A 22733-nucleotide genomic window follows, 5' to 3' on the forward strand; every position below is an offset into this window, starting at 1 on the left:
AGGGCGCAGGAGAGCCCAGGTGCAGCCCGCCCGAGCCCCAGCGGGCCGAGCCGGGCAGGGCCGCGCCGAGCCGGGCCGGGCCAGGAATGCCTTGCGCGGCCGCGGGCGGGGCAGGAGGGTGCGCGCAGGGCCAGCCTCTGTCGGCAGCAGCTTTCAGTTTTCATTGAACCTGCTGGTTACTGTTTAACATCCCCACCCACGTTTCAGTTTGTTTAGTAAATCGATCTGATGCTTGTGCTGAGGCTGCTGCCCTGTCGCCATTGAGCAAAGTTAATTCCCCCCCCCCTCCCTTTCCACACACACGCTCTCCTCCGCCTCCTTCCCTCCCGCTACAGCATATGGTAAAGACGGTGCCAGCAGCACCCAACAAGTCACGCAGCCCAGCGCCGGGACGCCCGCGGGGAGTCGGGGGGTACGGGGAGGCAGGCGGCCCGGGGGATGCTGCTGCCGCCTTCTTGAGCTGCGACCGCGCCGCCGGAGCCCGAGGGACGGCGCGGCCCCGCCGGTAAGTCCCCGGGGCTGGCAGCCGACCCCTGACACAGCCCCGCCGCAGGAGGCAAACGTTCGGAGCGGGGAAAGTTGGCCCGGCTGGTGTGAGAGCGGCCGGCAGCCGGTTTTTGGGGAGGGCGGGGGGAGTATTCTGTGTTTCATACATAAGACTTTTTTTTTTTTTTTTTTTTTTTAATAAATCCGTCTGGTCACGTGTCTCTGTTGTTGGCGCCCCGGGGCGCTCCGGAGAAATGCGCAGAGCTGGGCGCAGCCTCGGGCTCCTGGGGCGGGGTGTGCTGCTCTGCCCGGCCGCCGGCCGAGGCCGTGGGAGTGCGGCGATGCGTGGCCCCGCTGCACGCTCCTGCGGCCCCGGCCCCACCGGCCGGGAGCACTGCTACCGCTGCTCTGGGCTGTGCAGGCATTTCGCAGTCCACGTTACGTTTTTGGACCACGTTTGGGAAGATTTTCTGCTTGTCTTCCCCACTTCTCTCCCCCTCCCCCCCCCCCTTTTTTTTTCCTCCGCCCTCGCCCTCGTGGTCACCTGTGTAGCAGGTGGATTTGTTATTGTGGGGCTGCTCCTAGTAGAACACCTTGGTAAGGAGTCCCGGAATACTTCCTCTAGGGGAAAAATAATGACAAAAAAAGAAAATCAAAACATTAAAAGAACAAAGCAAGCCAAGGAAAAGTTTTGCAGGCAGATAACAACAGTTGTGCCAGTGTTTTAACAGTGCTGCAGGTGCACAGTAATGGGCTACCTTAACTTCACTGAAGGCAAATTTTCAGATGTTAACACTTCAGCCTACCAGTCGAACATCTGTTCCTGTGCACTGAAATAGGAGATGTAGTCAAACATTTTCTGAAGTAAACAGTAGATTGCAATGATAACACTATTTTAGAACAACATTTCACATTTGTAGTAATGAACAATATCCCATAGTGATGTATGGTTATATCAGACCTTCAATTCTGTAGGCCGTTTCTTGTACAATGCAGCACATACATTAATTTATTGTGATTTCTCATTGATATTACAAAGACACTAGTCTAGTTTAAAGTGACATCTTTGTTATTGCTGCTGAGTTTGTTAAAACTGACTTTGTGAATGAGAGTGATTATGTTGCACAGTTTTCCAAGTCCCCGAGTCTTTTATGTGCTCCCCCGAGTCTTTTATGTGAGAAAACTACAAAGTGCTATGTAATTCTCCATATTCCTTAAGAATAGCAGTTCTCACAACTTACATAGAAGGCATATGAAATATTTATATACGTGCAGGTGATTTTCAAATGTTGTGAATCGGATCAGTCATTTCATTCTTCTTTCCTTTTTCTAGTTATATGGTAAGGGAAAAAGGAAGACAATGCTATGTTTAAACTCAATTCATGCTTCCCATTACCATAGAATCATCGAATCATTAAGGTTGGAAGAGACCTTCAAGATCACCTGGTCCAACCATCACCCTACAACCAATGTCAACCTCTAAACCATATCCCTAAGCTCCAGGTCCAACCTTTCCTTTAACACCTCCAGGGATGGTGATGCAAACACTTCGTGGGCAAATTATCCTTTGGTCTGAGAATCACTGAGAGGAAAAAGAATTTTAAAAATTATATTTTCATCACCCAGTGCTTAGCTCCCTGTCCCTGTTTCACTTACCAAAGCATACCAGACGGACTGAGGGTCACTTCATACATATGAAAAAGAATGCAGTGAGGTGTAGGACAAGATCAGGATGCCACTATCTTGTTTGTGGAATCACAGAATCACTTAGGTTGGAAAAAAAAAAAAACTTCATGAATTTGCCTTTCATTTTATTAGCTCAGGCATTTGATTTCCCAGAACTAATTCCTTACCACTTTCTCTGTGACTTATATGATTAGAAGAATATCTATATTCCAAAATGTTGTATTCAGTGGCATTAATGTAAAACCAAGACAACGCAGGGATCCAGTTTGGACTTCCAAGACGGCTATCGTAAGTACCAATGTAAAATATACTGGGAAAAGTTTCAATTGGTATTGAGCTAACGCTGTCCTCTATCCCATCTCCAAGCAATAAAGAGCAGAGGAGATACAGAGAGGAAAATAGAATTCCTATGGCCTGGCAATATCCAATTTCTCGGATGGTCAGGTGATATTTACTGCTAATTTGTACGCATCACTAAAACAGCTTCAGGCCAGTTCCCTAACAAAGGTATTCCAGTATAAACACATCTTTGCTACTCCCATTCCTCCAGAGGTGAAGGCCTAGTATAGCTTTGCCACATTTGAATTTCTGAACCAAATCCTATTTGATCCCTCTGAGTTTACTAATAAACTACAGTAGTGCAAGAACAGGATTTGGTTCTTGTGCTTCACATGGCTTCTGTTTTGAACCATGCTGCAGAATTTATAACAGATGCATATGGACTCAGTACTGCAAGAGGTTATTCCTGTTGTCTCTTCAAGCTCTTTAGGACTGGGGTGGAGAAATGGTGTCCAGAACATATCACCAAAGTTACTTGCAAATCTTCATCACATAGATCAGTTTCCATTGGCTTTTTGTCAGCTACAAGAAACAAAACACTACTTTAAACAATATTCATTATTTTTTACCAGATTGTTAGTACAGACTTCATGAGAAAACTCAAAGGTACCAATGTGGCAACCCATTCTACACTTGCATGCTCTATATTGAAAAGATTCTGGTAACCCTTAAAGCTACAGAAATTTTGGAAAATCCATCAAATTTTATGCTTGCTTATTTGGGAATTGGATCTTATAACTAAACAACAATAATAGTTCTCAACTTGATTTAAGACTGAGTCATTGCTATAATGTTCTGAGTTGAGCAGCTGCGCTTTTATGTCTGTCGGATAGCAGGGGCAAGGTACTGCATTTATTAATTGACAAACGGACTCTTTCAGTGTGGGAATTTCACTACCTCACTTCTCAGTGATTTTAAAGTTCCATCTTCATCTTGTAAGCTTTGAAATATTCTTTATTTTCATTTTTATTTAAATGAAGTGGTTTGGCTGTTGGGTAGTCTCTCGATTCCTTTGTGTGTTTAAAAGTTACTGAAACAGTTCACGCTGTTTGAAGCTAAGCCTGAAAATTAGCATGATTTGACTATATTATGCCATGTTGATATGAGGTATATAACGTTGGTAATTGCATTGTTCTGGTACTCTATCCTGGTAACGTAGACTGTTTTAGAATATAAAGAAAGGTTTTATTTCTCTATATGTATCTGTTGTATATGGTAATATGTTCTGTGATAAAATTTAATTTCACAAGAAAAATATTGCTGCAACATAAGATAACATTACAGAAAGGCATGGCTCTTAGGTTTTAATGTCTTTTAATTAATGATGTATTATATAACATATGATGAGAAAACATGGAAAATTCATTTCTAACAGATTAAGATGTTTGAGTGTCTTGAAACAGCTTTGATTGAATCAAATATTTTTCATTTCAAATTTTCAATTTTAAAACAGCACACCCTAAAAATCAGGTCAGAATGCTGTGTGTGATGTCAGAGCTGAGATATATCAAACTGAAAGGCTCCAACATCATTTTCAAACCTTTCTCAATTGTCAATTTAAGTTAATTGAAAATGAAAGGTCTTGGTTTCAGGATTGGGCCATTTAAATAGAAGCCTGCTGCTTTCATTTTGTAGAAGGGCAATCTCCTTCCACATACGTGTTTTAAAAGGTTCATTCATAATTCTCCCTTCACACTTCTATTGGAAATGACAGAATTCATTATTTTGAGTTCTTGAACTATTTTTCTGCAACTTGGGTGATGAATTGTATGAGATCTAGTTCATAACATGGCACGGCAACCTGCAAGATTTAAAATTCTCACAGCTCGATCTGTCGCATTATGGCGCTCGGCTGACAAAGGTGCATGAAGCCTCCATGTTCATCTTCTACCCATAATGGAGTGGTGGGTTAGGATTTTTTTTCTTTAATACTAACTAGGAAAGAGACTAGCACCCTTCTTTGGTAATTCATTAGAGGTATCCAATCTACAAAGATATACATTACTGTTAGCTATATAAAAGATGCTGTGTGAATTTTGCCTTCCTCATATCTGGAAATCTGACCACAACAGATGTATATAAATATTGCTGTTTACACTCGCTATTCCTAACATGGAAAATTTTGCCCCAAGACTTCTGTTTTTAATTATATTTAATTCTCTGAGGGAAGAAGTTTTCTTTGGTGCATACGTACCTGTTCAAACACAGGTTCTGATGGGAGAGGGGATTCAAGGGGTACTAATAAATACTCTGAACTGTACACAAAGTTAAGTTCCGTCTCTGTGAAATGGCAAATATGATTCAGCTTGCAACTGTAGTGCATCTATGGCAATGGCAATGTTGCGACGAGAATCCCCCAGATCATTTGTATGGGGTTCTCCGCTGTACCAACCTGGTTTATACTTGTCTCAAAAAAAAAGAAAAAAAAAAATAGCAATGCTACTTGTTTACCAAAATAGGCCTCACTGGCAGAAAGGTAAGCATACCTTAGAATTTCCCTTTTTCTTTGTTAAACAAGACATTTGTTCATTAATTTCTGTAATTTGAAGAATCAGCACTGGGCACAGAATGGAACCTGTTAATGCTCTCAGAGCTCTCTCACATACTTAGACTCTTCATTGAAACCACCATGTTTCTTCTTGTGCCTCAGGCACATTTTGTGACTCTTGCAGCTAGAAATTGCTTTGTTTCTTTTTTTTCTTTTTTTTTTTTTTTTTGAACTGATGACTGTGATGAGAAAGACGACTCTTGTTCATATTACTTGTCTCAGAATCATGCTCCAAAGTGTCTTGCAGACAGCATCTTTTGACATGCCCTTCAAGATAATAGTATTTATTCCTTTTGCAAGGAAATGTCAGACTGACATTACATTAGCAGATGAAATTCCTTCAGTAGAGGTCTAGAGATGACTCAGAGAAATGAGATGGTGCCCACACTGTGATTACACACTGATACCCACCCACTGTCCTCAGTAGCTGTAGTCATGTGTTGGCTTTTGTTTGCTGCTGCAGTTCCAGGTCTAATTATGATTTTGTGAACTGACAGGATTTCGTTTACCTTAAATACTTCACCTGTTCATTACTTTTCTGCTCCCAACTGCCAAACAAGGTAAAAACAGTCTTTTCTGCTGGACCATTTAGTAGCCACGCAGTGACGCTGGCAGTTTGGATAGAGACCTTGTACGGTGCTGGCTACATCTGTGGTTTCATATGATTTCTGAGCAGTTAACCTTCGATCTGTATTTCTTATTGTCATCACATAAATGGAGGTTGACTTTTTCTTAAGAACTCTGAAAATAAAACATAGGTTTTACTGCTAGGTCTGACTTTGATGGTAGTTGCTATCTACATAATAGGTATGTATAGGCATTACTTAATACACTCCTTGCCTTTTGGGAGAAAAGTGGTATACCCAGCTCCAGTGTCCAAATCCAAAATATTTTTAAAGATTTACATTTTTAAAGAAGCTTTAATGTCTTCTGAGCTTATTGTCTCCATTCATGTTTAACAGTGTTAACCAGTCTTATATTATTGTTTGTAACTTTTTTTTCTATTTTTTTTTTTTTTTCCCTTATTATCTGGCTCTTTCTTTCAGCATCAGTGACTTTTTCATTCACTTCAGTTTTGAAGTGCCATAACACAGTCTGACATAAATTTAAAGCAGAACTTTTGATTTCATTACTGTAACATGAACAAATTTAGTTGTGATAGTGAGGGAAAAAAAAAAAAAAAGCAAAACAAACAAAGGTACTCAGTTTTATTGTGAGAATCTTTCTGTGTTTCATTTCAGAATCTTCTAGATAAATTACAGGGATTCACAATATTCCCTTTAAGAGTTTGGGGTTGACACCCAAGCTTACTTGAAAAGCCTAATCGTTGTATCAAAGATGAAAACCATCTGCAAAAATGAATTTCCCCAAAGAACAAAATTAAACACAGGATTGAGGTAATGTTTTTTGTTTATTGGTTGATTGGTTTAATGCTCTTTTGGTTTAAAGTTAGTCAACATAAAAAGAAAATAAATAAAAAGAAGTGCTTTTCAGATTCTTTATCTCCTTTGCTATTGTTGTTTTTCATTGAGAATAGAACATGAATGGGATGAAGCAGAGCTTCAGCTTCTGGGAATGAACAATACGTATTACATTAAAAAATTGAGGTGCATTCCCTACTTCACGAACACAGGTTTGGTTTGAGCTTTTGGGTTGATTTGGAGTCCATTTTCCCAGCCAGATTTCTCAGGCTTCATTAAAATGCCTTTGTTTGCAGGTAAATAAAAGCAGAGAGGAAACTATACATACTTCCTGATGCATTTCACTTACATTTTCAGGCCTGACTGAAATAACTGAGGCAGTTTATGGCATTAGCACCATTTGCTTATACAGTTCATCTCCCACCTCACCTGAAGGTCGTTGTCCCCCTAATAAGGGCAACAGAATACATATTCTTGTTTCCAACTGAGGTAGTAGCTTAAGTTGATGAATGCAGAGCTACTTACATTAATGTAGTGGATTCTGAACATCAGTGTCTGGGTGCAGGTGCATGCTTGCCTCTGTTTTATCCGTAGTGGAATGGTTGGTTCTAAGGAGAGACGAGGCTGAAGTTGTAGAGTACTGCAACCAGCCCATAACCATAAATTGTTATGTCAGAAATATTATTTATGCCTTTTCTTGCCCCCAAGAGTGAGCTGTACTGGTGGATGTGTAATGGTAGGGTGCTTGAATTTGTGTGCTTGAAAATTGTCTGAGAGCACTTCATCTGTTGTTTTTAACATCATGTAGATCAGTGGTAAATAAGAACAAGCAACTCTGCTATAGCAATCTTTCTAATAGCAAGTCTGTAAAGACCTTTTTAATAACAGATAAAATATGGGAAACTTTAAATAAATAGGTTTACACTTCAAGGACAAGGAAATGCTAAACTGTTTACAAGCTTTAGCTGAGAAAGGAATTCAAATTTTAGCAAAAATTTCATTATGAATTTTGCTATCTAACTTAATAGTAATAGTAAAGTCTTTATCTCATTTTAATCCACTAGGTCAAATATTTATTTCTCAATATGTATTTGAGGCTGAAAGAAGATAGAAAACGAAAAACACTCCTAATGATCATTCCCAAGTTTCTATGGTATCATAAAGTGTAAATGAGCATTCTGAAATTAAGATACATGTATGAATAGCAAAAACCTTGGCAGATAGAAAATAAGCACAGCTTTGACTGGCCTGAAGAACATATCTAAAAGATTGCAGCAAATGTTTTAACCCTTTATGATGTTCTATTGCATCTAGCAGCTTTGAATTTATAAGGCTGGCCTCTTGCTTTCCACAATAGGAAAGAAAGCAGTGTTGTAAAGCAGCTCAAGCCAAGTGTTTGTTGTGTTTGTTAAACCTCTGCAGTGTGAAGAAGGTTATGAAGGAAAAAACTCCTGATACAGAAGTATTTCATTAGTTGGGCAAAATAGCACAGTTAGTTTTAGGGAAGCTGCTGTTTAGAACGAAACATGTTATCAAACCTAAAAAGACAATGTGCTCTGAGAGGTCACTATGAAAACAGCTTCTTTGTCTGCTTTGTCTGGTAATTTTAGGTGATCAAAGTAATAGATTTCTATTTCTCAGTTTAACAGCTCTTTTCTACCTCAGACAAGTACAACTGACGGTAGAAACTGTGGGGAGTACAGGCATCAGTAATAGTTTAGAAATCTTGAAAATGGCTAGCGTGGTGCACTTCTCCACAAAGGATATATATGCCCACCACAACTGTAGCTTGTGATCCTAGAAGATTAAAGATTTTCCATTGCTCTTAGTTAGATAAAGAATCCAACATGTCCTGTAATCCTGGATGAGACAAGATATATTTTTTTCAGACAGCAAGAAAATCTGCAGCTTGCTCGTGGCTGCTGTTTTCAGGAATCCTTTTATTTCAGCTAAGACACTTTCCATACAGAGTTTGTATTTGTTGTGGAACAGAACATACAGGCATCCAGGTGTCCTAGTCCTAATACTGGTGAATTCAAAATCCTAGCTAATTTTGTGTCACACTCAGTATTGGCTGTTTGAAATGACCCTGACCTCACAGTCAGTGTAGTTATAGTAGAACTGTGAGAAAAACTTTGGTACATACAACGGTATCTTCCAGTTGGGAACACTGGGTGTTACTTATGGTGTATCTCAAGCTTTAGATACATCATTTGGATGAATATATATTTTCTATGGTTGGGAGTAAATACATGAATCATATAAGTCTGCAACTTGCTTTTTTTTTTTTTTTTTCTTTCTCTGAAAGAACAAAAATAATGCTGTTATTAGTATGTGACATATATTCCTGTTGAAAATCAATAACTGTCCCTGAAAACAACCCTTACATTCTTTCCTAAACCCATTTAGAATCATTTTGTATGCCTCATCAGCCTTGCAATTTAAGAAAGAACAAAAGAAAGAGAAAACAAGCCAGCCACCTACTGTTAAACGGTGTATCTCATTTAAATTTTCCAACCAAAGGGAATGTTTATGACACTAAATATATCTGTTAGTCCATAAGTACCATAAGTACCTGTGTTTTGAATTGAACAAGACAGTGGTTCTCAAACTGAGGCCCATCAAACATGTAGTGATGATGCCCAATGTGCTGTAGGAAGTTTGAAACCACTGCTACCTTCTTTCTTTTGTCCGCTATGTGGCTTACTTACATGGGAACTAAACAGATACTCAATGCATTCCTGAGGATTCTGTGCAACTGCCTGTTAGGTGGGTGGTGAATGTGAATAGATATGGGGATTATTTTTTTTTTTAAAGGTAGGCCCAATGCCTAAGCACAGTTGGCTTTTAGAGGAAAATGTTCTGAGCTTCTGAAAGGAAAGACACTGTACGATGTAGAATAATGTTGTTGACTTTTAGATCAGCGAGTGTTTTGGAAGTTGTTTGATCAGATTATGGTGGGAGAAAGGGTCACCTACTTTTATGTATAGTTGTCAAGTTTTAATGATAGTGAACCTTTGAAATTCTATGCAGTAACCCTGTGGGGATTAGACCAAATGAAATAAATGAGATGGGGATGATAATGACCTACAGAAAAACTGAAGCTAGGCATTATTTGAGTTAGAAAAATATAAACTGTCATATGTAATGCATGTTTGAAGAAATAAGATTTAGTACACTTATAAGTAAAGAAACACCTACTTTTTCATGTAGTACAATGTGCAGCAATACCAAAGTAGATGCAGCTGTATTAGATAATTATAAGAAAGAAAAAAAAAAACAACAGCTTTTGACAGTTCCTCTATTATAAAATTCTTACTTTTTATAGTTAATTTTTACTGTATTTATATTTATTTCTGACATGCAGTCAATGTTTAGGAATTTTATTTGAATATATTAAGCAAGCTGTTTGCTCTTCTAAATTTTATTTTAAAAATACTCTCCATATTTCAAATATTTGTTTAATGTTTAATTATTTATTTATTTAGGAAATAGATCCTTAACATAATCTTTAATTGGAAGAAGTGATTGACCAGGTTTTGGCAACTTATGTTGAGTTCTTTAATTTCTAGGAATTTGACTTAAAACACTTTGGAATAATATCTTACATGTATTTTGCGTGACACGAATCTTCTGGTAAACTATTTTTAAATAGAAAATTAAGGTTTAGGAAGCTCTATTAAAATACAGAGTTGGCTCTCATGAAGGAAAAAATCCCACACATTTTCAGTTTTTTTTTTCAGTTCTTTTTGTTTTATTCATCATGTTGACTTTTTACTGCACTTTGTGCTCAACATTGAGAGGTTAGACTTACTATGTATTCTGTGTTAAAATCTATGTTCAAACAGTTAATTTAAAATTTTCTATGTATGTTTCTAAACAAGGAATAAAACTATACACCTTTTTATTTAAGCAAAATCATTTATTTATATGAACTTGATATTACCATCATATATTTTTCTCCTATTTTTAGTGTAGTTGTCTGGTTCTCCTTCAGAATTGCCATGCTACAGGTGAATTAAGATCAGTATGGTGTTTTTGTTTTGTTTTGTTTTGTAACTTACTCATAGGGAAGGAGCAGGAGCACCATTCTGTGTGTTAGAAGATGGATTACATCTGTAGGACTGGAGAGCTTGTCTCTAGGGCAGAAGAAGGTGTAACTGAATTGAAATTGAAAACAGATGAGTGTCAAAATGAGGAATTTGGTGAAGATGCATGTAGGGTGTATTTTCAAAGGCTCTACCCTCCCACCTTGCATTTGGAAGGGATGAAGTGAGGTGGCTTGCCTCTAGCACCTGGAGTGGTTATGGCCAGGAAGACCACAGTTTAGACATCAGTCCTAGCAGCTACTGAACAGGGCAGAACTTCTAGTTAGAGGCATCGTTGAAAAGGGCCAAAGGCTGCAAAACTTTGCATTGCAAGGTCTTGGTTTCTGAGTAAACTGTTCCCTCATGGTTTGTGGGTAAGAAAAAAACACTGCATCTGCACGCTAAGGAAATTTTTATACACAGAAAATGTTTCAGGAATCATCAAGCAGTTTTCAGATGTAAGAGAAGAACTGATTTGATGCTGAGATTATGAAATAGGCAAACAGTTCAGAAAGAGCAGAGAAAAAGGACAGATAATGAAAGAGATGATTTGTTTGAGCTCACTTAAAGCTTTGGTATAGGAAGCCAAGAGGAAGACTAGAACTTGATCAGCAGGGACAATGTTGAAGAAGACATAGTAACAAGTGTTAAGATGTCTACAGATAAACATCACTGAAGCTGGTGTAGTTGTTAGCATTATAGGTGACTGATGACCTTAGGTCTGATCCTTAGGAGGTAGTGAGGTGATAACCTGGGAGAGAACTGAACAGAGGGCTCAAAATTGAGCCTTGCAGGACCACATAAAAGAAGGATTCTCTGCTTAGAAGAAAATGCTGAGGCATGTAAAACAAGTCTTTTACCGATAAAGCAATAACAAGAGATGTATGTTCTAATGCAGCAATGGGAAAGTTGAAGGTATTAGAGAAATATGTGTGCATTACAAGGTGTGTGTACATAAGCATGTTAGAGGGTTACTTTTAATGTATTTCAGGTTGCCAAGTTCATTAAGGTCTTATTCTATACTGTACGCACACTTATGGAATCCTACTGCAGTAAACCTGATAAAAATTACATAATTCACTGAAGAGTCATGGAAAAATGCTAGCAATTTTCAACTGAAGCCTAGATTTTTGTAAAGCTAAGCTGAAGTAAATATATAAATAAATAAAAATTATTAATAACAATTCCTATTTCAAGCTGAATAAAGAATTCCAAGTATTGATTTTCAAAGTGAAACTGTTTCAGTTGTCATGGAGGCTCTAGGAACATCTGCATCAAGCTAGAATATGCTATTACTAGTAGATCACTGTTATGATGTGGCACATGGGAATCATCAGCACTAATTCTTCACACTGTTGATGATTTTTCTGCTTACCATACTTCAGTTAGTTGAGTTACACCAGTTTAAAATCATTGCAACAGAAGGAAAAAAAATGAATTATTTTGTTTTTATTAAAATTCACAATCCTTGTGTGAAACATTAAGTCAGTGATATCCTTCTTTGCATGTAATTCAGTTGAAGCAATTGTATGGCTTGTACCTCAACCATGCACATTATGGATACAGACAACTACTTGTTCTTGATTGCAAAAATTACTTAGAGGCACCATTATATGACAAAGTGTTTTCTCACCATAGAGAACCTTAATAAATGTCTTTGCTCAATCCTTTTAACTTGCTAAGCTTCACATAGAGGGGCTAAATTCCAGCATTTATAAATGTTTACTGTAAGTGTTTTATATTTGGTGATTTTCCAGATTTGCTTTTGAAGGAAAAGCTTCACAATCCAGTCCTATGAATTACAGCTATTACAGATCTCTTGGGGAGGCTTTAGCAGTTGGGGCTCTGTACAAAGCAGTTGAAAGCATATAATGTAGAAAAAAAAATGCACAAAGTTGAAGACAGATTACAAAACTTTTAAAATATAGTATAAGAAAGTGCAATAAATATCCTCAATTTTGAAACACAAATAAATTCTTCCCTATCTAAAAATTCTTTAAATTGATATCCTCTACCAGTCAGTGCTTTTTACAGAGAATAGACAACATAAATACAAGGGTTTTTCATGCTATACTGCTTAATGGGGCTGTTAAATATCTCAGTGAAAACTCATATGAGCACAAATGATTTCTAGGTGCAAAATGATTTCTTCATTACATAAATAATTACTATTTATAGTATTCATAGTTTAGCAACGGTAATTCTACTGGATGCATGAAGGTCTGCTTTCCCATTTATTCAAACAAAATTTCAGCTTTTTGTCTTTCATCTGGAAATCACTTTCAAGATCAAGAAGTGTATTTCAGCAAAATCAGTGATTAACATTGACACTCCAATGTTGCTGTAAGGAGGTCTTGTTTTTATTAAAACATTCTCATTTGGCAATGAGAGAGGTGATAGCACCTTATCATAGTTCAGGTTTAGTTGATGAAGCAAAATAACTTGCAGACCTTGGGAGAACAGGACCCGTAGGATTGGTCGTGGTCCACTTTCTCATTTATGATTTTCTCTTTTTCATTTTGTTTGAGATTGAATTTGAGAGAGAGCTTTGTTCCAGACAGTAGTTTATGGTAGTGGGCTGAAGAGATGAGATTTCACTGAATCATAGAACTAATACACAGAGAGAAAATATGTGAAAATTGAAATGACAAGGTAGAGTAGCTTGGTTGTTGAGGTAGATAAAATAACTAGCTTCTCAGGGAAATGAGGTGGGGATTTTTTCCTGAACTAGATTTAGTTTGAACAAGAACAGTTGAGATGCAAAACCTAGACATTATAAAAACATTGATTAAAAATAGAAAAAATAGAAAAAAAAAACGTATTTGTCCCTCTTTTTCTTGTAACTTCATATTGAAGGGTCTGTAATGCTGTGATACCACTGCCCAAAGGAAGCAAACTAGAGTCCATTTTTGTCAAGGCTAAATGAATCATAAGTATATCTGATCAGAGTGGATTTCTTTTTACTTTATTTACTATGCAGCATTACTGTCTGAGCAGCTTGTGACTTAGGAATGCACAGGAAAATCAGTAGCACTCAACAAAATCTGTGTTCCTTTTTTTTTTTTTTAATCTAGAATAATAGTATATTTATTTTATTTTATTTATTATTTATTTCTTTCAAATCACTGGGGCAAGCTGTGACTGATCTAAGACATGTGAAGTACCCTTTTGTGAACAGAAGAGTAATGTCAGCTTGGTATAATTATGCCACATTGCTGACAGAGATGCACTGTTTTGAGCTAAAAGAACCAGGAGGGCTGCCAGAGTTCTCCAGTTCCCAAATAACTGTCCTCCTGTGATGTGACTGGAAGAGACAGAATTATTTTGCCTTTGATTAATAAGGATTTAATTTCGGTAAAGCTTCTTTTAACTCTTTTACAAATGCTCAGGGAGAAAAACAGTGGGCACCACCTTTGGTGGTACAGAAGGGAGCATGCCTTAGGGAATGCAGAGCTTTGCAACAAGCAGAACAAGCCTGGGCTGAACACCAAGCAGGACAGTATTTTTGATTTTTTTTAGTGCTCTTGCTTTTAGCACCAGAACAAATGTCCATTACAATTAGATCACATCAATTTTGAATGTAGGATGACTGTAACAAATTTGTCACTTTTTGTCAATTTGCTTTTTTTTTTTTTTCCAGAAGTGTATTTTTTTTTTTTGATTTTTTGTATGTTTGCTTTTAATTTTCTGTGTTGCATCTACTAAATTCTCATGCAGATTATTTACAACTATCCTGGATCATATTGTTTTACTCTACCAAAGTTATTAATCTGGCACAAAATAACTACATTCTCCTCTTAAAAGTTTGAGCTATCAATTCCGTCACCAGTGAGGAACACTAAACATAAAGTGTCTGTCCCTAGCTCTTATTCCTCTTCCTTGCATAACCAAATGGTGACACTGTAGCTTCACTCTTCCATTTTGCTGTTGGCTAAAGTCTGCTGTTGATGGCTGCCTTAATTTGGAATTATTTATGGAACTGTACAAAAATATATGATGGAAAAGTTTAAAAGTCAGTAATTTAAACTGACTGCTAACTTCTAATTTCTGTGCATCTGAGGTTCAGAGGAGACCCTGGACTGGTCTGAACCATCACTAGATTTTTCATATATTGCAGTAATGCTTGTTAGCCTCAAGAGACTGAATGCTGTTCGCTGGCATAATAAAAAGGTAGCCTTTGCTCTAGGACCGTTAGTGCTTTTAAAAGTATTATCAGCAAAGTTAATATTTCTACTGCAGACTTGACTTTCACAGCCCCTTCCCTTCTTTATTTGCCAAAATAAATTGGCTTCATTTTTGACCTGTGGAAAAGCAGAGTTTACTCACTCCATTTGTTTTTCTTTCAGGATGACACACTGCAAAGGAGGGAGAACTTTTAACTCTTTGAAACTACATTTTATAGTTGTTGTTTGCAACACAGCACACTCATTTATTTGGTGTAAAATGAACGAATTTGTCCTTTTTGAAAAGTACCAATGCCTTTGTTTTGGGAAAGCTGATGTCTGGATGTGGTATTATTAGGGGAGACAAATGCATAACTTTGAAGAGCCATATAGTATAATCAAGACCTACAATGTCCAATCTAACCATCACAGTAGCTATAATATTGTCTGAAAATTGCAAAATAATGTAAAAATCTTTACTTATTTTCTGATCTAATTTTACAAGCCCCCCTTACTTCTTGCTGCCACCTGCTGATATTTGTACCTGGCCAAAAGGAACTTGGCTGGAAGTGATTCTTTTGAATCCTCTGAGGATAGATAGTTATTTGTTAAACAAGGCAGCAAGACTGCCAAGTTCCTTTCTTAAAAAACATGAAGTTAATTAGTCACCATGATCAGAGCAAGAGACTGATGAGGCATATTTAATATGAGTGAGAAAAGTGATCGTCAAAGGAGAGAGAGAACTTTATTAGTGTAATATTTTCATTAAGTTCCCTTTTTCATTTTTTACTGTACAAACATCATAGAAACAAACAGTTCTGATAACTTCCCTAATTCTTCCTGCCCTTACAGGAGCACTGCAACAGTTTAGTTTATGTTATAGAGGTTAGAAGTTACTGCTGTGGTACCTTGAGAGATGGAGCATATGTGATTACAAGGAGGTACTAATGAAGTAGTATGACACTCGGTGAATCTACCCTTATTTTCACCCCTAGTAGGAGGTAATAAACTAGATCAGAATGGTATTTTCAGGCTTCAAACACTGCAATTTCATATCAGCTATTTTTTTTTTTCTATGAAGTACCTTTTGTTGTGTTTGACAATTAAAACATTTGAAAGCAGAATTTTACTCCTTGGTTCAGTAAAAAAAATCTCTCCAATATCTTATTTTTTTTATTGTGTATATATACATAGGGAAGTGACTGTCCCCCTGTACTCTGCTCTGGTGAGGCTGCACCTCCAGTACTGTGTTCAGTTTTGGGCCCCTCACTACAAGAAGGACATTGAGGCCCATGTCCAGAGAAAGGCTACGAAGATGCTGAAGGTCCTGGAACACTAGTTCTGTGAGGAGCAGCTGGGGGAACTGGGGTTGTTTAGTCTGGGGAAGCGGAGGCTCAGGGAAGACCTTATTGCTCTACATCTGCCTGAAGGGAAATGGTAAGGAGCTGGGGGTAGGCCTCTTCTCAAAGATAACTAGGGATAAGACAAGAGGGAATTACCTCAAGTTGTGCCAGGGGAGGTTCAGGTTGGAAATTAGGAGACAATTCTTCTCAGACAGAGTGGTTAGGCTTTCCAACGGGATGTCCAGGGAGGTTGTGGAGTCACCACTCCTGGGGGTATTTAAAAAAAGGCTTGTTGTAGTGCTTAGGGACATGGTTTAGTGGGTAGGGAGGTGGCTGGACAAGATGACCTTAGAGGTCTTTTCCAGCCTTAATGATTCTATGATACACACACACACACATATATAATGCATATTTTATGTGTGTATACATTTTACATATGCACACCTTGCAGCAGGATTGAAAATGCAGTGATCACTGTCCAATAATTGAGGAAGACACAGCTCTTGCTTACAAAACGTTTGATTAATATCTTAGACTTAAGAAATGAAGTTGTTTTCTACAGTTAGCTTGTCTTTATTCTTATCAAAACTGTGGGGCTTTCCAATGTCAGGACACTTGGTGGGTGGTTACTTCTTAGAAGAATAAAGAGGACTTATCAGTGTTTGCTTAGGATCTATTACATTCTCAGCCATAAAAGTAGCTATGCTGTATATAGCACTCATAAATCTTCATCTAGTCAAGGCTACTGTCTCTTTCTTCATGCAAGTTTGCATTTAAAAAAAATGGGCATAAACCATTTGCATGAAATAGGTGTTAATATCAAAATACCTAATTTCTTCACTGCTGGTTTTGAGAATTGATACTATAATTCAGTTCACAAAATTGCTCAAATTACTTATCAATCATGCCACAAAATCACTGTCTTTACCCTTACAGTGAAAACATACTTCTTGGGCTCATACTCACCAGAGGGCACTCTTGCACATATTCTTAGAGACTATGTTTTTAATTACTATTTATTTATTTATTTATTTATTTATTGGGGGTGGGGTTGAGTAATTTCTGGTCTTGGAATAAATGGTGTATTAGAATTGATTTTCTTAGGGGAGCTGTTGCTAAAAAGGTAGTTTGAACTGTGTTTTAGTCTCTTGGTATCGACAAAGTACATTCTTCCTAACACTGCTACCAAAGCTGACATTCCTGAAGAGGGCCTATCTTCATGTGTGAATTAACTAAATTATGTCAAGCCTCATATACATTACAAGAAATGATTCTAAAAAGTTCTGAACCTGTAGATGTCCACTGAATCAGTAGCAGAAGAGCAATGATATTTCTGTTCTTATTTTTTTTTGTTGAAGAGAATGGACAAGTAATATAAAGTAAAACCATTAATTCAGCTTTAGATAATTATTATGTCTGCAGTTGATTAATTAAAAATATATACTTGGGCACTGAGGCAACAATATGATTACAGAGGAGATCTTTATATCTACACAGTTACAGAGATTTATATTCATATTAGGTAAATAAAGATACATGAGAAAAATAATGACAAAGTAAATGCTTCAGGCTATATTTTATTCTGGAAACGGGCTAGTTTTGCCAATTTTACTGAGACAAATTTTACTCCAATGTCTCTTCAGCCTGATCACATACTTCCTATTTTTTTTTTTTTATATAGCAAAATGTGTTCCATATGTGCATTTTTCACTTTTTTTAGTGCTTTTCACAACACCAAAATGAAATAACATATGCCATATAAAAATGGACCTTCCACACAAATGAACACAGCCATTTGTTAAGGATCAGACATGTTTCTAGTTTTTAGTGACCAATGCTTTGACACCTATTATGGGTGAACATCAATGACTTTTTGATTGCAGAATGGACTTCTCATTTTTAAATGAGTTCATTATCATTGATCTGGTTGGCGGTAGTTGTAGAGAGAGAGCTACCATCTAGAGTCCAAGCTGACAGCACTGTCTTTTATGCTACCAACAGTGAGGTGAGTGGCTCCTTTGTCCATGCAGAAAGACAAGGGTAGGAGCATGAGAACCACCACTCTTCTTGTCCTTTCCACAGGAAGTTGTTACACATCATCCTTGTAAAAAGAACGGTCATTATAACATGCTCTTTGCAAGTAGGAAGATATTTGAAGGTATTATTATTTCATCTATCTTGCTACAGAATGAACCATAATTACTAATCTGTCTCACTAGCCCATGTCTATGTCACCAGAATGTCATGGGAAATGGGAAATGCCACACAGATCCACGTTTTTTTTTGTTTGTTTGTTTTTGTTTTTTACCTATATAAAGGTCTGCAGATGAAATCCAAGGAAATATAGCATGAGCTCTGTGTAGAAAAAAAAGTGTTTAAATCTGTAATAGAAAGCATATTTCCAGCAGGATCACCCACTTCATAAGCTTTTAGGTCTTTCAAGAAGTTAGTAAATACAGGGGAAAGATGTTACTGATCTTGGTGTGCCTCGATGGACCTCCTGGTTCTATGTGTTCCCTGCCTCCAGGTCCCTGATTGTCCTCTCCTGAGAGAGCAAGCAAATGCCATAGCTCCTGTCCCATTGTCAAGAATGCTGAGAGGAAAGCAACAAGTCTGTTGTCCTTCCAGGCCTTATCCCAAAATAATTCATGGCAAAGACTCGGGAACTTTGAAGTGCTTTCTGGTTGGGACTTTAGACATTATCACAGCATAGTCAGTTTTCCAAAAAGTCTTCGGCAAATTCCCTCCAGTAAGCACTGAAAGAAAAGAAGCTATAATGGGTTAAACTGAAAGGATTTTTCCTGGATTAATGATTCTTTAATAGATAGAAAACAAAGGGTAGGGCTAGGATTAGGTCTATGGTTAGCTTTTGTAATAAAAGGAGATTGTTAACAAAGTTATGCATAGACCTTTCTAAATAAATAGATATTTCTGGGATTTCTGCTATTCAATATATTCATCAGGGGTTCTTGAAAGGGGTTGATTCATGATGTTGCAAAGTTTGCTCATATTGCAAACCTGTTGCCACTGGACTCATTGAGAGTGCACCAAAATCTTGAATATTGGACGTGGATCTGGTAACCCACTTAAAAAGATGTAAGAGGATTTGGAAATATATCCTTTACATGTAATTTCAGTGTCAGTCAATATGGCAGCCATCACAGTGATACTGGGCAGGTTTTTGTAACTACTTGAAAAGCTTCTGGTAAAGAACAGCATACTCAGGAGCATGACACCAGAGATCTGTTCTCCACAAACTCTGCACTGCAAATCCTAATAAAACTGATGCGTTAAGACAGTCAGACAACATAGAGATCATGGGACTTCTAAGCGTGTCACTTTCTTTTCTATTTATTTTTTTTTTTGTGATTTTTGCTGATTTTTCTGCAAGCCCAGTTGATTATACTCAGCACAGCCTTGATTCAGTTTGCTTGAATTGCTGTATCAGTGGGATTTTCTCTAAAATAAGTTACACATGAATTGTAGGCCATTATCTATCATTAACTCATCTAGAATTTCATGGTGAACTAAGTGCTATGTATAATGTGTTTTCTCAGTTGCTACTGGCTGTGTTGTCTTAGTATAGCAGAATGTGGCTGATACACAGTGGCATGCAGTTGGACTGATGGAAACCATTTTTTTTTTTTTTTTTTCTTAATGGGCTTAGTTAATAATTGCAGATTTTTTTTTCAGTTATTTTGATTAATGAAGAGGCATTGACATTAAAATTTATCATGTATTTATTTTAGACTTCGTAGTATACGTTTTCATGAAATTTGTATCCATGCAGAAGAAAAACAAGGAAAAAAAAAACACACCTTGAGCTCTTTTTTTCAGGATATATTTACCAGAAAAACCTACACTTTAAAGTTAATCAGTTGGTGTTTGTACTTTCCAATAACATGTTTCTGAAAATGTCTCATTTTCACCTGGAACTGAGCTCTAAGAATTTCCTACAAACATTTATGATTGCCTTAATCATTTACAGTTAATTGACTACTGATGAGCTCAAGACAAAAATGGTCTAGCAAAGACAAACCCTTACCAGCACACTTCTCAAGGGAATATACTTAGGACTGGGATCAGATTTTCACAGGGGATCATGCATTAGAATATATATAAATCTTTTGATTTGTATAAATAGATATCTAGTGAAATACAGCTTCCATATCTTAAGCAGTGTCTGTAAACTCAGTTTGTAGTCTGCCAGCAAAAAGGAACAGAATGATTGAAACCGTCATAAATAATTATGGGTCGTAGTTCTCTTTCATGTTACAACAAGTACTACAGCTGTGTGTGTGTGTGGAGAAGTCACTGCACAAGATACTTGCTCCTTTTCGCCTTCTTCTTAATGTTAGTGATCCCGTCCTTCTCCCTTCTCTTTTTCAGTCTTTCAGTTAAAAGTTATGCATTTCACCTTGCTGGTTCCCAACAGGATGAGGCTAGTCATTATTTGAAGAGCCATAGGTTCTTTTGCAGTGCATATATGCATCTTAAGGTGCCTGAATATTTTTGAAAAATCTCTTTTTTTTTTTTTTTTTTTTTTTTATGATCTTCTGCTGGTCTGTGGATTGTATATAGTTTTCATTTCAGTTTGCTTACTGATGCTTTGCTGAGAAGATGAGTTCTCAGCAGGTCTAAGATCTCTGTTTTTGGCTGCTTCTTTAGCATTTAGAACCACTTTAGTATATCACACTTTTTAATATATTTTCATTTCATTTCATCACATCTCACTTCATTTTGTTTAAGTTCCTGTAGACTAGATACTGCTTTGCACAATGTTTTCTATACCATGTCTTCCAATGCTTAATGGAGTATTTCAACTAAAATCAATGTCAGCCTATTAACAAATTAATAAGTATTCTTATGGCACAAAACAGTGGCAGAATTTTATTTTTGTGGCTTAAAAATTGCAAAATTTCTTTTATTGGTCTAAACAAAATTTGTTCATGTTTTATCAGACTTGCCATCAAGCCATTATCTGAAGATCATCCTAGTTCTAGATCTACTATTTCTAAACTCAAATGTGCTTTCTAAATGTACTTATTGCTAACAGTTTTAGACAGATTTCCTCACAGGCTTTTTTTGGAAGTAGTATCCTGAATGGTAAATTTTTTGTGAGACTGATAAGGTTTGAGTCCTTTGTCTTTCAGTACCTTCTAGAAGATACTGCATGTTGCTATTGTTTCAGATGTAGTGCTGCTTTGTAATAATTTGCTCATTTTGTGTGTGGATTTGGTTACTGATTAGTATATTTTATGACTGTGCTCAGTTAGTTATTGGAAGTTTATTGAGTGAAAATATTTGTTTAGCTTAATACAGGTATGTTGGAAAATCAAGAAGAGGGGCTTGAGAAAGCACTAATCTAATAATACCCGAGCAACAAGTAGTACCATTCACTTTTACATGCCTCTGACCAGCAATGGTTTCACTGATGAATTTACCAAAGTGAGTGGTAAAAATCTATGTGCATTAACATAGGAAAATAAAATCCTAGTAATATTGAAAAGGATATGAGACAGTCGGGTAGGCACAGAAGGTAACAGTGAAAAAATTCAGGGGCTTGAGTGACTTGTAAGGTAAGACATGATTAATTTCATCCAGATGTTGTAAAAAGAGCTGGTGGATCATTCTGCTTTTCTCTGGTTACAAGTTCCCCAGGAGGAAAAAGATTAGTCTTATTGACTAGCTGGGTATCTGGGCTATACTGTACTGTAACCTACTGTACTGTAGGGGACCTTCTGTCTTGGGACATCCTGTAGGTCAGACAAATTGTGTAATTTCATAAAAGAGATGAAGAATTGGCAGAAATGGGTATAAATCTCAGCCTGGGTTCCGTGTTGCATTTCTTTAAAGCTAGTTAGAAACAATTTTATTTGCTAAAGTTCTAAAGGATTTTTTTTTTTTTTTTTTAACTTCAATTAATATTTTTTCATATTTGGATAACTAACATTTTTAGTATAATGAATGCTTATAGTGTCCTGGAAAAGTGTCTGTTAGAAAAACAGGAATAAATCTGTTATATTTGTACAAGTGCATATTTTTCAACTTCATAACTTATCAGCACATTTCATTAAATATAATTATATTGGGTTTAAACATGGCTATTCCATAAAATTGTCACTAACTCAACCTGCATAGCCTTCTCTATCTCTGTATATACACAAAAACACACCATACCTGTGATGAAAACCAAATTGTAATCTAAATCTGTAGACATTAATTTTACTGTATATTCTGTTAATTTATTTACAGTATCCAGGTAAATTGGCACTGGTTTTCATTCTGGAAATGAAAATTGTAACTATTAGTGTGAATATATTTGCTTATCCAACTTCAGTGCCAGCTTTTGCTATTAAGATTAGTTAAAGTACATGTTGGCTACATTTTAACTCTGAGTACTTAGAATAGTTCAAACATGTAAGTAAACAGGGCACAGTGCATATAGGCAGTGTCATTTAAAAGAAAAAAGAAAAAAAAGGTCATTTGTGGAAGTCAGCTACAAATTATTATTATTATTATTATTATTATTTTTCCCCTTGTTTCCAGTCTAGTTTCATTGCCACTATTTAAGTTATGAAAGTTCTTTTTAAAATATACCAAAAATGCTTTTTATTATTATTATTATTATTATTATTATTATTATTATTATTATTATT

General features: G+C 36.7%; 1 protein-coding gene across 1 annotated transcript in view; it reads left to right on the top strand.

Annotated features, from left to right (window-relative positions):
- Positions 1 to 243: 243 nt before the first annotated feature.
- HNF4G (hepatocyte nuclear factor 4 gamma) overlaps positions 244 to 22733 on the top strand; it is a 73059-nt gene continuing 50569 nt past the window's right edge. The window contains exon 1 of the mRNA XM_035319275.1: positions 244 to 505. The gene's annotated coding sequence lies outside the window, so the exon portion shown is untranslated. The remainder of the gene's footprint in view (positions 506 to 22733) is intronic.

The sequence above is a fragment of the Oxyura jamaicensis genome, chromosome 2 (assembly GCF_011077185.1).
Source record: "Oxyura jamaicensis isolate SHBP4307 breed ruddy duck chromosome 2, BPBGC_Ojam_1.0, whole genome shotgun sequence".
Lineage (NCBI taxonomy): Eukaryota > Metazoa > Chordata > Aves > Anseriformes > Anatidae > Oxyura > Oxyura jamaicensis.